The 18,323-nt window shown below is 40.7% G+C and overlaps 1 protein-coding gene across 2 annotated transcripts in view; it reads right to left on the reverse strand.

The window, feature by feature from the left end:
• The window catches only part of LOC129865107 (ras association domain-containing protein 8-like), a 29,955-nt gene extending 14,811 nt beyond the window's left edge, over positions 1-15,144 (reverse strand). For both annotated transcript variants that reach the window (XM_055937596.1, XM_055937597.1), the window contains exon 1: positions 14,882-15,144. The gene's annotated coding sequence lies outside the window, so the exon portion shown is untranslated. The remainder of the gene's footprint in view (positions 1-14,881) is intronic.
• Positions 15,145-18,323: the final 3,179 nt, after the last annotated feature.

Genomic DNA, 18,323 nt, shown 5'->3' on the forward strand with positions numbered 1-18,323 from the left:
AGTCATGGTTCTTTGGTGGATCATGTATAAATGTTATCCGACTCAGAAAACTCTCTTCAATTTGGCTTTGTAGAAAACCTGTCTTTCATCAGAATATTGATGTAACTTTGGATGCCTAATGCCTTAATAGATGTTATTGAACAATGTGAAATACATAATCAATTATCATCAATGTGGAAAATACGCTGTAATGATGACACAACATTGCTAATCAAATACAGTACTACTGTTACTGTCTTAATGCCAATTGACACTCAATCATAGTTCTGACCCGAGTTGAACTAACAAAGACCACATACACACAATATTGTGTGTTCCTAATTACCAAGAGGACATGGTATGGACACATCTATGAGAATATTTGTGCTGAAGTCATTCGCCCCTCCATCGTAAGATTATCACGTAGTACTGGATATTAGGCAACCAGATGCAAGCACAGCCTCAGAATTGGTAGTGGAGAAACTTGAGCCCTTGAGCGTCATTTAGCCTACTTACAGTCTTTGAATGCTACACAGTCAAATTAGTATAGCTACATGCATAAAACATTTGATAGTGTGTTTACCTTAATACCTCAATTCTGGTGGTACCAAATTCACTTTGTCAGGAGTGGGAAATTTGGACTTTTCTTCAGTACAGACCTACCTTGACTATAACTAAATCATGGCGCCAGTCTAAAGGGCAAGAGATTGTGAAGCACGATGACCTAAAGATGGCAGGTCTCCTTGGTCTTTGGTGGTTCCCTGCTCAGGGTCGAGCACATGTCTGAAGCCTGCTTTCCCTGACAGCTGAGGGGCTACAGTATCTACAGTTTACCCAGGAAGGTTGGCCGTCTGGCCTCCACTGAAAACCTGGAGCTAAACTTAGCCTGGCCCTTTATTCAACCTGCATTCTCTCCATGCCTTGAAGACGGGGGAAGGGGAAGGACTCTACTGCACAGTAAGATCACAGAAGAGTGAAAGGTCGGCAGTTTTGCACAGCTTCGCAGGAGAGAAAATGTGAGAATAGAAGTTGCTCTTTGATATCATAATGTTGCCTGTTATTAAATTGAGTTATTTCTTTAGTAAATAGGAAATCCAAATACTATACAAATCCATTAAAATACAGTTGATAAAATAAACAGATATTATTCCAGATTTTCCACTACTAAAACCAAAGATGAACCTGAGTGATAGACCAATGCACTACGGAGAGAACTTTAACGCTTCCAAGGATGTGTGCACAGACAAGGGGGGTTGTTCTAACAAGTGGTACACAAACAAAGAAGCATGCTGACGAGGGGACCGCCCACATTGGCGGCGCTGGCATGACTGGATGCAAACAATATCTCGCCATGGCAACTAGCCCCTGGATTTGTAAGGCCCCAACAACGCTGACCGGATTGGTTGGCTCAGCCCTGGGAAAGAACAAACATTCACTGGCAATTAGGAAATAATCCATGTTTTTCTGTCACTTCACATTTTTTCTACAATATGGTCAGAGTGGAGTGGACTAGACTGTGGATAAGCATAAACTCTCTTTATCAAAACTAGAGGTAAGAGAGTTCCTCTGTGTAGGTTTTGTCTGGGTAAAATTATTTTTTAAAACAATACAGGAGAGGAAAAGTGGTGCAGCGGATGACATTGAACATAATGACATCATTCAGCATTTTTACTCCATGTCAGCAATTGATGACCGTCACAGTTACATACTCATCACGCACACACACACACACACACACACACACACACACACACACACACACACACACACACACACACACACACACACACACACACACACACACACACACACACACACACACACACACACACACACACACACACACACACACACACACACACACACACACACACACACACACACACAGAGAGAGAGAGAGAATCATAGACAAAAACACAGCCACAGCAACGGACAATAAAAACAGAAGCCACATTTTCTGGGCTGGCTTGGTGGTGTCTTGGTGTGAGTCTTATCCCCCAGTGGATATTTTTTGTAAGGGGCCGAACAGAGCCCTCTTAAAGCTAGAATCCGCAGTTGAAACAATTAAGTATCACACCGCCTCGGTTTTGGTAAAAAGCTGAGGGATGGGCCTGGACAAATGTAACCACTCTCAAATTCATAGGATTATGGATGCAAGGACTGACCACCCATGATATAAACATTATAGTTTTAACCATGTTGAGGCTATACAGTGTTTGTTTACATTTACATTGGAGCAAAAAAGTGTATATCTTTGGTTCTGATGGGGTAGGACAACTGAACTAAGCTCATGAGGCACTTCTACGTTAGATTCTTCAGGGATCAATGGGTGTCTTCAGAAAGTTTTCATACCCCTTGACTTATTCCACATTTAATTCTTACAGCCTGAATTGAAAATGGTTTAAATAGATTTTTTTCTCACCCATCTAAACACAGTATCCTATAATGACAAAGTAAAAACATGTTTTCAGAAATGTTTGCAAATGTATTGAATATGAAATAAAGAAATATAACATTTACACAAGTATCAATACATGTTAGAATCACCGTTAGAAGTGATTACAGCAGTGAATCTTTCTGAGTAAGTCTATAAGAGCATTGCACACCTGGATTGTACAACATTTACAATTTTTTATCCTGAAAAACTCCCTTGTCCTTAACGATTACAAGCAACCCATAACGTGATGCAGCCACCACTATGCTTGAAAATATGATGAGTGGTACTCAGTAATGTGTTGTATTGGATTTACCCCAAACATAACACTTTGTATTCAGGACATAACGTTAATTGCAGTATTAATTTACTGTCTTTTTTCCAAACAGGATGGATGTTTTGGAATATTTCCTTCTTTTCAATGTCAATTAAGTTAGTATTGTGGACAGTGGCATGTATTCATGGATGCCAAGGGAAGCCAGGATTCCTCCAAAAAAATGTACCTATAAAAAAACATAAAATAATTTATCTTTTGTCTCTCTGTGTTTCATGCTTTTTCTGCCATTCGCAAGAGGCTGAATGTATCTCACCAGAGAAAGGATCGGAGCGAGCGAAATAGCGCCCCTCTGCCTGTGTATGTGTAGGCCATCTGTCTGATGCTGTCTGGTCAAAAATAGTATGACATTGTTGAAGCCCGTAGCATTGAATGCAAGGGAAGCCAGCGAGCATTTGGCCTCCCTTGATAGAAAAAAAGTATAAAATAATAGCCAATCAGCATTGAGCTAAACTGAGTGAGCTCATATATGAATGGTCCTGGTGCACCAAAAAAAAAAAGTGTGAAGGGAAGCCAGTTTGGATTTGACTTCATGCCTACACTCTTAGAAAAAAAAAGGTGCCATCTAGAACCAAAAAGCATTCTTCGGCTGTCCCCATAGGAGAACCCTTTGAAGAGCCCCTTTTGGGTCCAGGTATAACCATTTTTGTTCCAGGTAGAACCATTTTGGGTTCCACATAGAACCTTTTCCACAGAGGGTGGAAAAGAGTTCAATGTGGAGGAGTGTATCACATCGAGAGAAATTTGTCATTGACAGAAACAACTTGAATTGTTGCATCTTGTGTTATTTTCCTAAATTATCCATGGATGGAGGTAGGAATTTGGACTTGTGGTTTTACTTAATTCTCCATGATGGCCAACGATTATAATGGCGATTCTGATCCAACCATAAATTTATACATTGTGCCTCTGGACTAAGAAGATGGAACTTCAATATGTAGCTAGATGTAGAAGGCTAATGTTAACTAGCTAACGTTGCCCATGAAAGGAAGTTAGGCTGGCGAGCAATCATTTTAGCTAGGTAGCCTGGGACAACAAAAAATAAAAGCATGTACTGTATGACAGAGCCATAGACAGGATGGCATTGGTGTTTCTCTACAAGTAGGGTGAGTCAACATGTTTTTTCTACTTGCACGCTCGCACACACACAAAAAAATCTGAACCATGGACAACCAAATCAGATTTATCTTATTGGACTAAATAGTTTTTAGTATCTTTTAGTTGTCACTGTATTAGACTAAGCATAGGTGATTTGATGATGTTGAAATGTTGAAGTTGAAATGGTGCTGGAATAGTGGAGGCAGCTCCTGTTTTCTTTGCTACTTGCGGTAACTCTCCATGGTTCGCTCCAAGTAGTCTGAAAATTTCAGAAACAACTTGCTTGACCATGCTGTAGTTCATGCAACTGTTTTTTACATGCAATATGCTTTGTGGACTTCACCAGACAGAGGTTGCTCCCCGGTTTTGTGATGAAACAAAAGTGTGGTTTAATTTATTCTACCACTGTGTCTTCTTATTGTCTGGGACTTAGGCCTATATATCACGGTCGCAATGCATCTAAACTAACAGGTTATAAAGCAAACAATGCAATTATCACAACACATAGGTTGCAATATGGCATTTTTTTCTGGCTTGGCTTCCCCAGTGATTTTACCCATACACCGTTACAGACTGTGGAGTAACTACAATGTTGTTGATCCATCCTCCGTTTTCTCTGATCACACTCATTAAACTCTGTAGCTGTTTTAAAGTAACCATTGGCCTCATGGTGAAATCTGAGCGGTTTCCTTCCTTTCCAGCAACTGAGTTAGGAAGGACGCCTGTATCTTTGTAGTGACTGGGTGTATTGATACACCTTCCAAAGTGTAATTAATAAACTTCACCATTATGTGTAGGCCAGTGACACAAAATCTCAATTTAATACATTTTAAATTCAGGCTGTAACACAACAAAATGTGGAAAAAGTCAAGGGGTGTGAATACTTTCTGAAGGCACTGTATATCTTTAATGTAGAAGTCCAAAAATAGATGTAGCAAGTAAGGATTCCTTAATTTCATTACCAGCTCTCCATTGCAGAGAGTTTATCAGCCTAATTGTGCTGACATTTTTTGCCTGTATTTTATACTAATTGTTGGTATGGTGACAATGCCTTCATGCTTCTGAAACTAAGCCAAGGGAACTTTGTCCTTTGAAACAGCTAATAGAAATGTCAAAGTGGGCTACTAGTCTTTCAAGTGTGAACAACTGGAAATTTTACCCTTGGATAAAGTGAAATTTCATTTTTAAGCAAAGATGGTTTGGAATTAAAACATGTAAAATATCTGACTCATTCAACTAGAGCAAGAGGAAGGCCTAAACAGACGATTGATGTTAGGGTGCTGTACTAGAAATAAAAATGATAGTATTGCTGATTGCTGATTGGCAGTCGGCATTGTCAGTCATTTGTCAAATAACTCCATCCCCAAGCGTTGCATTCTTCCCAAGACATGCCATATTCAACAGGTGAGATTTTCCCAGGTAAGCCCCTCAGCAGGAGGACCACAGACTTGTCCCACTCTCTGCCTGTATAAAATGACATTTAATTTCGCTTAATCTGACAGCAGCTTTACTGAGTACAGACGGATCCCCGATCAGCCAAAATCACTTCATTTCCTGGTGATATACTGTAGGTTGGAGTAATGAATCAGGCAGAGATGAACTGCTACTGACCCAGTTCTGAGGCTGGGAGGCTAGCTGCAGATAGCAGGCATGGCCTCGCAAACAACATGGCATTGGCAGCGGAGTTCCTAGGATGGGCTCGCCTGGAATTATATCACAGAGATTTCCCAAAATGTCCCAAAAACTGGGTGTTTACAACACCTGTTAACCGCGTGACTGACATTTCTTACTCACAATACCTGAAACTTGAGCCTAGACTTACCTTTCCAGCAGCATATGCAGCGAATTTTGTTTTTACTTATATAACAGGGAGCTTCAGCTTAGTCAGTCACCAAACAGCCAGTTTTGGTCTTTCTTGTGCCGTTTAAGACCGATGGAGGAAGGGAGAAAGGAATTCAGCTCCTTTGGACCGAATCAGCTAGTCTGATCAGTAGTTCCAAATGCCTCACTGTCATCAGAGTTTAAAGAGGTTCAGTTTATAATGAAGGCAGGCAAGGACGTTAAGTGAGCCTTCACATATGGCAACTAATGTTAAAGCTAATGCTTAGTTTTAAAATTCATAGTGAGCCAATATGAGAAAAAAAAGGAAAAGATATGCACTTTGCCACACAGAGAGCTGTCAGTTTTGTTAGAATCAGGGGAGGTTATTATTAGTAGTAGATTGGTAGCCTTACACTCAGTTAAGAGAAGTTCATTTAAAGTCACCCAGTGAGGTTAATGAGGCAATAATTTACTGCGCCGTTGTGGTGACACACTGGGCACAGCGAGAGTCTATTTCCTGATCTCATTCAGCTGGAAATGACTGATGCAAATGCTGCTCCAAGAACAATTCTATCACTTGGCTGTTCATCTATAGTTGGTAAAGATTAACTTTCAAATCAATTCTGTTATATAGGCTTCAAGAGTTTCCAAAAATAAAATGACCTTCCCCAGTAGGCCTTTTCTTGAAAGATCACGGGATGCTTGAATGAGCTCACTCAAGTGTTGCGTAGTTGGACTGACAGGGTGGTACTGGCATGTCTTGCTTGACCAGATTTACTAGATGACTTTACTTAAAATTGGAAGATTTGCCTGTTGTTTTGGAAGGGTTCAGTACATGCTTAGGACATTGTGCTTTGGAAGGGTTGAGTACAAAGAAGAGACACATGGTAGAGCTCCACATGACCAAGTGTGGCCGTCCAGATCTCTAACTCAGTCTGCTCTGAAGGGGGGGGGGGGGGGGGGGGGGGGGGGGAGTTTACAGGATTAGTGCCTCATGGAGTAATTGAGGGGAAAGACTGCAGCTTCTATTGAATAACAATTTCAGCAGACCAGGGGTAGTTCAACAGGACATGATATGAAGTATCTTCAAGTTAAAACACAAAATGTGCCTTCAACTGATGCTGCTACTTATACAACAGTCTGGTGGTCTACTGTAGTCGGCAGACATTATCAAAACCATATCTTCCACTACGGATGACAAAACCAGCATAAAAACAAAATAGATGTTTGAATCCGCATGCTTGGTTCATAACGTTTTTTTTAAAATAAATGCACAGCCGCCTTTTCCAGTTCTAAGGCCAACCTTAACGAATAGGAATAGTGAACTAAGACACATGGCTAAATCAGCTCACTCTGTTGGTCACATGCTTATTATCCCATCACTCAGGATGGCGCACCTAATCATCTTCCACTGCATCGCTCCTAGTGAGAAAATGTGGAGCCTCAAAGGTTGAACGTAAGCAGCTTGGGGAGAGCAATAAGCTGTTAACCCTGTAAGAAGAGGAGCTTATGTTGACAACAGGGGATGGAGAAAGCCAAGTAGTAGTAAACAAGCCACAGCGTGCAATCTGTCATGTGTTTTCACAAGTTCATCTGGGTTCTCAATAGTCCTTTCAGTAACTGGTGTACCAAGGCGCTCAATATTTAACGGAGTGTACGAAACATTAGGAACACCTGCTCTTTCCATGACATAGACTGACCAGGTGAATCCAGGTGAAAGCTATGATCCCTTATAGATGTCACTTGTTAAATGTATTTATATTTTATTTCATCTTTATTTAACCAGGTAGGCTAGTTGAGAACAAGTTCTCATTTACATCTGCGACCTGGCCAAGATAAAGCAAAGCAGTGCGACATAAACAACAACACAGAGTTACACATGGAATAAACAAGTGTACAGTCAATAACACAATATAAAAAAAGAAAGTCTATATACAGTGTGTGCAAATAGTGTGAGGAGGTAAGGCAATAAATAGGCCATAGTAGCAAAGTAATTACAATTTAGCAAATTAACACTGGAGTGATAGATGTGCAGATGATGATGTGCAAGTAGAAATACTAGTGTGCAAAAGAGCAGAAAAGTAAATAAAAACAATATGGGGATGAGGTAGGTAGATTGGATGGACTATTTACAATTGGGCTATGTACAGCTGCAGGGATCGGTTAGCTGCTCAGATAGCTGATGTTTAAAGTTAGTGAGGGAAATAGAAGTCTCCAGCTTCAACAATTTTTGCAATTCATTCCAGTCATTGGCAGCAGAGAACTGGGAGGAAAGGCAAGTGTTGGCTTTGAGGATGACCAGTGAGATATACCACTTCAATCCATGTAGATGAAGGAGGAGAAAGGTTAAAGAAGGATTTTTAAGCCTTGAGACATGGATTGTGTATGTGTGCCATTCAGAGGCTGAATGGGTAAGGCGCACCGGTTTGAGTGTGTCAAGAACTGCAACGCTGCTGGGTTTTTAATTTTCACACGCAACAGTTTCCTGTGTGTATCAAGAATGGTCCACCACCCATTGGACTTCCAGCCAACTTGACACAACTGTGGGAAGCATTGGAGTCAACACGCATTCAACACTTTTGCGAGCCATCGGAAAACCTCCCTGGTCTTTATGGTTGAATCTGTGTTTGAAATTCATTGCATGACTGAGGGAACTTTCACAAGTATCTGTATCTAGGCTAACAATTTGAATCAGCTATGTAGTGCTAGGTCAAAAAACAAAACGTGCACCCAGAGGGCTCCAGGACCGAGTTTGGGAAACACTGTCCTAGGCCACTATTGTGAGCTAATTGTATGAGGAAGATTTCATGAGAGAGTTCAAGTAGGCTACCAATTTGTGCTACTGTATAACAGCATCTATATCAGAGATTCCATGCATGGGTGAGAGGCAGGGGTACACAACTCCTGTCCGGCTAGAGGACCACAGTACATGCCGGGTTTTCCACCTTGGCTTTTCACAGACTAATTAAGACCTGGTGTGTAGACCCTCAAGACACACTAGTTGAAATAATAACTAGCTTAGCTAATAATTAGTTGCTATATGGAGTGTGTACCCTTTGTTTTATCTTTTTTTTTAATTGTTTCATCCAAAAACAATGAGTCCTAATCATGTGCAACCTTCCAACACTCCCCCAGCTATGCTCGACAGAGGAGTTTTAGCCCATGTGCAATTTCACTTTAAAATGTATGCCAAACAAAAACAAATGACTGCAAAGTTAAACGAAACATACATGCACAAGGAGTACTTTTAACAATTTCCACTGAAAATTTTACAAAAACACATTTACTTGAAGTACAGTGCAGATGCAATGTTTGGTAACAGAATGACTGTTTGTGCTGTCTGTCATTCTGTTACCAAACTTTGCATCTGCACTGTACTTCAAGTAAATGTGTTTGTCACATTTTCCATGTATGTTGTTAAAAAGTAGTCATCATTTCTTTGGTTTATTTTAAGGATGAACTTTCATTCCAACTGTGGGTCCTGGTAGGCCACCTGTAATTACAGCCCAGTGTATATTCTCTAGCAATGAAATAAGATCCACGACTCTGGAGAAACATGCTCAGTCTCCCCACAGGGGGAAGAGAAGGTCTACAGTGCGGGGGAGTAATAGTATAATCCTGGGGGTCTCTCTTGATGTCTGAAGCTGCCTGAAAACAACTGTTTCTGCCCCACCCACAATACAACCCTGGTAACCCCTCAAAGATGTTGGACCCTCTGACTATTTCAATTTGTTTAATTTAAAACACACACTATAAAAAGTACTTCATCCCCAAAACTGGTCCGCTCTTTTAGGTTTAGCAAAGGACATTTTCTGGTGTTGTTTCATTCCAGCTGTACTGTATGCCTCCGTTCACCTCTTCCCATCATTTTATTGGCAAGCAAATCCACCCGTATAACTCCAACAATGCCTCATTTCCTGTGATGCCACTCATCAGGTATGTCACCATTAACAGGGATTCCTTAAAACCTGTATTTGTGTTGTTCACCGGCTGTGCTACAAGCATGAATACAGTCTCACAGTCCTTTACCTCACAGATTAGTATCAATCCTGAAAGAGCTTTGAACCGTTACACAATGTAAATTCACGTCTAACACAGCCCCATACATGGACAGGAGATAGGTGCAGAAAAGTGCATGGAAGTTTGTCAGTGACAGTACAAACACGGGTTGGCACTTACACTAGTCTGCTTGACTTCAGTGGGTTGTCTGTGTTTGATTGCACATTGTCATACCATGTAAATCATCCAGTAGCTGGCTGTTCACTCGTGAAGGGCAAAATAACCAAACTATATTGGACTGTTGTAAATCGTAAGAGCACACAGCCACAATTTGAAAAGATGTGAGTGTTTGCTTTTTCTGAAACTTCTGCTGTCCCTTTTACAACTTGTAGTTCCACTTTCAGTGGTTCTTTACTTTATGATAAGCCTATTGTTTCCATTGTTTAATAGGAAATTACCGGTATGTATATTCAAATGAATCCCAAACAAACAATGAATTGGTTATTGCATTGTGTGATTACCATTGTACCCTGTAACTTTTCAGTAAATACCTGGTAACTTATGTACCATGAAATAAAGTGCTACTGTAAATGTCCTTGGCAAGAAGCTCAATAGGGACTCAGGCTCCAACTTGTTAGACAAACAGTCAGCAGAAAACAGAACTGCCACATCAAACAAAGAAATGAGACGGAAGGTTCAATTCAAACAAGCAGAATTTATGCTTTGGCCTGAAAAAAATATAAATCACCACTGTCACATGAAATAGGTAAATGGTGAAATATTGCAGGTAAAATGCCTTCAGAAGTATTCATACCCCTTGACCTATTCCACAATTTTATGTGATACAGCCTGAATTCAAAATGGATAAAATAAATGTTTCCCCTCACCCATCTACATACAATACTCCATGATGACAAAGTGAAAACATGTTTTTAGAAATGTTTGCAAATTCATTGAAAACTAAATACAGGAATATCTCGTCTACAGAAGTATTCACACCCCTGAGTCAATACACGTTAGAATCGCCTTTGACAGCAATTACAGTTATGCGTCTTTCTGGGTAAGTCTCTAAGGGCCCGATTGCGACTTAGGAAATGATGCCTTTCATACGCACTTCTTAGTAGTTGGTTTTCAGACTTACCTTATGAAGGTGCATAACGGGCTTTGCTGGCGTGGTTCCCTTGCACGCTCTAAATAAATGTAATTGAACCGCTGAAAATCCTCCCACTTGCTAGCCAACAGCTTTTCTCATGGATTTTTCATTCAATAGGGTTTTCAGTACATTTATCTTAAGCCATCCATTTAAATACGGTGTACCTTTTAGTTAGATTTTTTTTTGACAGAATCAATAGAATATATCTATAAAATAGGTTCAGAATATTAGGGGTCAATGAAAGAAAGGCATCTACAGTGGCTTCAGAAAGTATTCATACCCCTTGACTTATTCCACATTTTGTTGTGTTACAGACTGAGCTAAGAATTTATTAAATTGTTGTTGTTTTTCTCACCCATCTACACACAATTCCCCATAATGACAAAGTGAAAACATGTTTTTAGACATTTTTGCAAATGTATTGAAAATGAAATAAAGAACATTTACATAAGTATTCACACCAGATGCAATAGTTTTTTTTTTTAAATCACGTTTGGCAACGATTACAGGTGAGTCTTTCTCTAAGAGCTTTGCACACCTCGATTGTACAATATTCTTCAAGTTCTGTCAAGTTGGTTGTTGATCATTGCTAGACAGCAATTTTCAAGTCTTGCCATAGATTTTTAAGCGCATTTATGTCAAATCTGTAACTAGGCCACTCGGGAACATTCAATGTCATCTTAGTAAACAACCAGTGTATATTTGGCCTTGTTTTTTAGGTTGTTGTCCTGCTGATAGGTGAATGTGTCTCCCAGTGTCTGTTGGAAAGCAGATGGAACCAGGTTTTCCCTCTAGGATTTTGCCTGAGCTTAGCTCGAATCCGGTATTTATTTTTGTATCCTAAAAAACTCCCTATTCCTTGCCGATGAAAAGCATAGCCATAACATGATGCAGCCAACACCGTGCTTGACAATATGAAGAGTGGTACTCCCTGATGTGTTGTGTTGGATTTGCCCCAAACATAACACTTTCTATTGAGGACATAAAGTGAATTTCTTTGCCACATTTTTCGAAGTTTTACTTTAGTGCCTTATTGCAAACAGTATGCATGTTTTGGAATATTTCTATTCTGTACAGTCGTTGCCAAAAGTTTTGAGAATGACACAAATATTAATTTTCAAAGTCTGCTGCCTCAGTGTCTTTAGATATTTTTGTCAGATGTTACTACGGAATACTGAAGTATAATTATAAGCATTTCATAAGTGTCAAAGGCTTTTATTGACAATTACATGAAGTTGATGCAAAGAGTCAATATTTGCAGTGTTGACCCTTCTTTTTCAAGACCTCTGCAATCCGCTCTGGCATGCTGTCAATTAACTTCTGGGCCACATCCTGACTGATGGCAGTCCATTCTTGCATAATCAATGCTTGGAGTTTGTCAGAATTGGTGGGTTTTTGTTTGTCCACCCGCCTCTTGAGGATTGAACACAAGTTCTCAATGGGATTAAGGTCTGGGGAGTTTCCTGGCCATGGACCCAAAATATTGATGTTTTGTTCCCCGAGACACTTAATTATCACTTTTGCCTTGTGGCAAGGTGCTCCATCATGCTGGAAAAGGCATTGTTCGTCACCAAACTGTTCCTGGATGGTTGGGAGAAGTTGCTCTCGGAGGATGTGTTGGTACCATTCTTTATTCATGGCTGTGTTCTTAGGCAAAATTGTGAGTGAGCCCACTCACTTGGCTGAGAAGCAACCCCACACATGAATGGTCTTAGGATGCTTTACTGTTGGCATGACACAGGACTGATGGTCCTGTCTTCACCGGACAAGCTTTTTTCCAGATGCCCCAAACAATAAAAAGGGGATTCATCAGAGAAAATGACTTTCCTACAGACCTCAGCAGTCCAATCACTGTACCTTTTGCAGAATATGTCTGTCCCTGATGTTTTTCCTGGAGAGAAGTGGCTTCTTTGCTGCCCTCCTTGACACCAGGCCATCCTTCAAAAGTCTTCGCCTCACTGTGCGTGCAGATGCACTCACACCTGCCTGCTGCCATTCCCGAGCAAGCACTGTACTGGTGGTGCCCCGATCCCGCAGCTGAATCAACTTTAGGAGACATTCCTGGCGCTTGCTGGACTTTCTTGAGCGCCCTGAAGCCTTCTTCACAACAATTGAACCGCTCTCCTTGAAGTTCTTGATGATCCGATAAATGGTTAATTTAGGTGCAATCTTACTGGCAGCAATATCCTTGCCTGTGAAGCCCTTTTTGTGTAAAGCAATGATGACGGCATGTGTTTCCTTGCAGGTAACCATGTTTGACAGAGGAAGAACAGTGATTCCAAGCACCACCCTCCTTTTGAAGCTTCCAGTCTGTTATTCAAACTCAATCAGCATGACAGAATGATCTCCAGCCTTGTCCTCGTCAACACTCACACCTGTGTTAACGAGAGAATCACTGACATGATGTCAGCTGGTCCTTTTCTGGCAGGGCTGACACGCAGTGGAAATGTTTTTTGGGGATTCAGTTCATGTGCATGGCAAAGAGGGACTTTGCAATTAATTGCAATTTCATCTGATCACTCTTCATAACATTCTGGAGTATGTGCAAATTGCCATCATACAAACTGAGGCAGCAGACTTTGTGAAAATTAATATTTGTGTCATTCTCAAAACTTTTGGCCACGACTGTACAGGCTTCCTTTTTTCCACTCTGTCATTTAGGTTAATATTGTGGAGTAACTACAATGTTGTTGAAACACCCTAAGTTTTCTATTACAGCCCTTAAACTCTGTAACTGTTTTAAAGTCACTTTTGGCCTCATGGTTTCCTTCCTCCCCAGAAACTGAGTTAGGAAGGACTCATGCATCTTTGTAGTGACTGGGTATATTGATATACCATCCAAAGTTTAATGAATAACTTCACCATGCTCAAAGGGATATTCAATGTCTGCTTTTTTATTATTACCCCTCTACCATTAGGTGCTCTTTGTGAGACATTGGGAAAACCTCCCTGGTCTTTGTGGTTGAATCTGTGTTTGAAATTCACTGCTCGACTGAGGGTCCTTACAGATAATTGTATGTGTGGGGTACAGAGATGAGGTAATCATTCAAAAATCATGATAACCACTATTAATCGCACACAGAGTGAGTCCATGCAACTTATTATGTGACTTGTTAAGCACATTTTTACTGCGGACATTTCAGCTTTTAATTTTTTATTCATTTGTAAAAATGTCTAAAAACATAATTCCCCTGACATTATGGGGTATTGCGCATAGGACAGTGACACACAATCTCAATTTAATCAATTTTAAATTCAGGCTGTAACAAAAAAATGTGGACAAGTCAAGGGGTGTGAATACTTTGTGAAGGCACTGTAGATTCTTTCCAACATAGATGCTTCCAGATTTGGGAGAGAGCAGGAATGTTATGGTACAGTACTGTAACTTAAACAAAGCCTAGTACATGAACATGATGACAGGTTTGATTGAATCCAACCCCGTGTGTCACACAGAACTTTCACATGGGCTGGAGCATTACACAAGATTGCTAGTTGTTGGATACATTTATAAAAATTAAAAAAATTGCTCACCAATGTTTAATATATATATATATTTGTAATCATTTTCAGGTCCTGTTGACATGTTGAAGCGAGTTACAGTAGTGACCGCACGCACACACACTTTTTCTTATTAATCCAAATTCCATTGACATTCAAAGTGACAAGGTATTCTGCAACCAGTCCAGATAGTCCAGAGATTTGTTTAGGTCACATAGTCTACTGAAGGGGGCCCTACATCCATAGGCTATTCAATTAGGGGAAATTCCCCTAATCCCATCTGGCAATATTTTTTATGTGATCAGACTTTTTTTTAGAACCCTAACTTAATATTTGAGGCCACCCAAACAAAGTGTATGTGGGTGTATATTTCTCTTGGTAGAAATAACATAGATGAATTAACTTAGAGAGAATGAAAATGCATGGCTATACCACAGGCAATTTTACATTTGCAGCTATAGGCACCATCATACTTGAGTTATGGTGGGCTCTTTTTTTCGCTCTTAACGCTGTACTGCGAAGTGGCCTTTGGCATTGACTGCGCCTATTGCAAAAATCCATTTACCTCTTTCCAGCCGCAGTCCTCCGGCTAAAAGTGTATGAGAAACTCCCCTCTTTCTCTGGTCCCACTCTGAATTCGCTCAGGCATTCAATCGGGTGATAGATAATTGTTCTCTGCTGTTTATTTTATCGCATAATCCAAAGGTTTATATATTGTGCAAATAGGCTACCTAATTAAAGTTCGCACTCTGCATATCCACGCGTGTTTACTGTGCAATCTGTTATAGGACATCTGATTCCAGCTCCTTTTTGTGTAATGTTGGCAGCTTTAAGGGGACCGCAGAGTATCACTTCTGGGTAAATTCCTTCAGCCTTCACAATAAAGGTCCCTCATATAATATTTAAAAACCGTTTACAATATTAAGCTATCTTCTCACCAGTCACCTCATCATAGTTAAGCTTAAGTGGAGGAAATAAAGGTAGACTACACTTGCTGATACAGCTGTCTGCTTTAGATAGAGCTTCTGGGTAGATCCCTACCTTCATTGATGCACAATTCATTTGTTGCACAGTTCAATATGTTATTGCAATACAACAAAATACAAATTACATTTTAATATGATAATGTAGAAATTAAATTGAGATTAAACTGCGGCCTGGACTCAAACTCAGGCCCCAGTCTAGTTCTAAGGGTAGGTAGCCTACAGTGGTGGCTGGTGGCACTTAAAATGGGGAGGACGGCTCTTTGTAATGGCTGGAACAGAATAAATGGAATGGTCTCAAACACATCAAACACCTGGTTTCTGTGTTCTATGTGTCCGTTCACTCCATTCCATTCATTATTATAAGCCGTCCTCCACTCATCAGCCTCCTCTGGTAGCCTACCCTTAGAACTAGAGGGACCTGAGTTTGAGTCCAGGGCGCAAGCTAGGATCGTTACACCACCCCACTCCTTTGGGATGTGCAGACTGTATCACAGTGAGCCTTTATTAAAAACATGGATTTCCTATAATTTACTAAGCAGTTTCACTGGGGACTTTTATTTTGATGGCAGTTATCAGAATAAGAAGTTATATTATTGCCAGTTGTTGGTTATTGCTGCCAGGATTACAGATCTCTCATTGCACAAGCTTGTAAATTATATTGTAATGTAGATGGGACACTGCAAGGCATTGTGGACAGGTTTAAAGCCACACATACCAATTGAATCCGCAGATCCACTTTTCCTCAGGTTCTGAGTACATTTACATTTACATTTAAGTCATTTAGCAGACGCTCTTATCCAGAGCGACTTACAAATTGGTGCATTCACCTTATGATATCCAGTGGAACAACCACTTTACAATAGTGCATCTAACTCTTTTAAGGGGGGGGGGGGTTAGAAGGATTACTTTATCCTATCCTAGGTATTCCTTAAAGAGGTGGGACTTGAGTACTTAATTAACATTCAGCAATGTGCAGGAATGTGCTGTGTTTATCAGTAAACTCATTAACTGTCTCATCTGCATCACCCTAAAATAGTTTTCTAACACAAAATAAACGTGTGTGGTGAACTTTGGTTGATGATGTAAAATGACCTACAACCCTACCAATGTTCTGCTTTTGAGGACACCCGCCTTTAGCTAATAGGCCTTTGTGATTCTCTGCAACCATTTTTGTTAAATAAAAAGCTATCAGAAGGTGTGTGTGAGGGGGGGGGGTGTTCAAAGCCTAAAATGAAACAAATTATATACATAGGACAATTTGGAGGTACCTAGAAGGCACAACCATATATGCCTTTTTTTAAGAACAACATTTGTCTCTTTCTTTCTGTAAACAGACCAGCCTCCAATCTCCAGTCTACCATCACTGCTCAGGATGGAAGCACTATAATTGCTCCAGTAATCAACAACTCATTGTAGGAGATTCCCTTAACATTAACTCTCTCTCTCTCTGTCTCTCTCTCTCTCTCTCTGCAGTGTGTTGCGTGAGTTGGTCCATTTTACTTACCCCGAGTGTGTGTAACGGATGTGAAATGGCTAGCTAGTTAGCGGATACGCGCTAATAGCGTTTCAATCAGTTACGTCACTTGCTCTGAAACCTAGAAGTAGTGTTGCCCCTTGCTCTGCAAGGGCCACGGCCTTTGTGGGGCGATGGGTAACGATGCTTCGTGGGTGACCGGTGTTGATGTGTGCAGAGGGTCCCTGGTTCGCGCCCGTGTCGGGGCGAGGGGACGGTTTAAAGTTATACTGTTACATTGATGCTGTTGACCCGGATCACTGGTTGCTGCGGAAAGGGGGGTGAGTGTAACTGATGTGAACTGGCTAGCTAGTTAGCGGGTACGCGCTAATAGCGTTTCAATCAGTGTGTGACCTTAGTGTGTGTTATTTTTTAAATTCACTTTGACACTTTGATGCATCAATACGGTGCAAGACACAACAGCATTGGGGACAAACACATGACACTCTGTATGAATTATATTTTCTTTGCTTCTATAGATTGTTTAGACATAGTCTTTCAGTTGAGAGCTTTGAATCACTGGCCTTCATACTCCAATCAGCAGACTCACTTCTAAAAGAGCTGGACCTGAGGAGAGTTATGGTGAGGGCAGACTGTGTTCTCTTAGCTGGACTGAAGCAATCACACTGTAAACTAGGGACATTGAGGTCAGTACTTTTGAAATTTTGAGTGGTCTCGCAATTATGACTCAGTGGCCTTGTGGTTAGAGCATCCGCCCTCAGATTGGAAGGTTGTGAGTTTGATGCCTGGCTGAGTCATCCCAAAGACTGTAAAAATAGGACCTGATGGGTCTGCTTTGCATTAATGAGACAGATTCATGGTAAGGCCCTGCGATAGACTAGTGTCCTGTCCAGGGGGTGTGCTTCTACATAAAGCGGCCTCACGTTATAGAAACAGGAGATAGGATCCTGCCATATGAACTGGTCTGGCTCGCATAAGGCTACATACTTCACATTATGATAGCCTATAGATGTCTTAATTGTTGGACAGTTTGTTGGGGTCAAAATGTCTCCTGTTTTGTTCTAATAATTATTTGAATTGGTACTCACACACCTACAGTCACATGCATACAATGAGTGTATAAAACATTAGGAACACTTGCTCTTTCCATGACATAGACTGACCAGGTGAATCCAGGAAAGCTATGATCCCCTTATTAATGTTGCTTGTTAAATCCCCTTCAATCAGTGTAGATGAAGGGGAGGAGACAGGTTAAAGAAGGATTTTTAAGCCTTGAGACATGCATTGTGTGTCTGCTATTCAAAAGTTTTTAAGTGTCATTGAACGGGGTATGGTACTAGGTGCCGGGCACAGCGGCTTGTGTCAAGAACTGCAACACTGCTGGGTTTTTCACGCAGTTTCCCGTGTGTATCAAGAATGGTCCACCATAAGGAGTGGGCTGGATGGGGGGGTTCTGAATACATTTCACGAAATGAATATGATTTCGGAATGTAATGTCCCTTTAATTGTTCTATCTCTAATAATAGACACATAAACATTGGATTTCA

Source organism: Salvelinus fontinalis, chromosome 11 (genome assembly GCF_029448725.1).
Source record: "Salvelinus fontinalis isolate EN_2023a chromosome 11, ASM2944872v1, whole genome shotgun sequence".
Taxonomy (NCBI): domain Eukaryota; kingdom Metazoa; phylum Chordata; class Actinopteri; order Salmoniformes; family Salmonidae; genus Salvelinus; species Salvelinus fontinalis.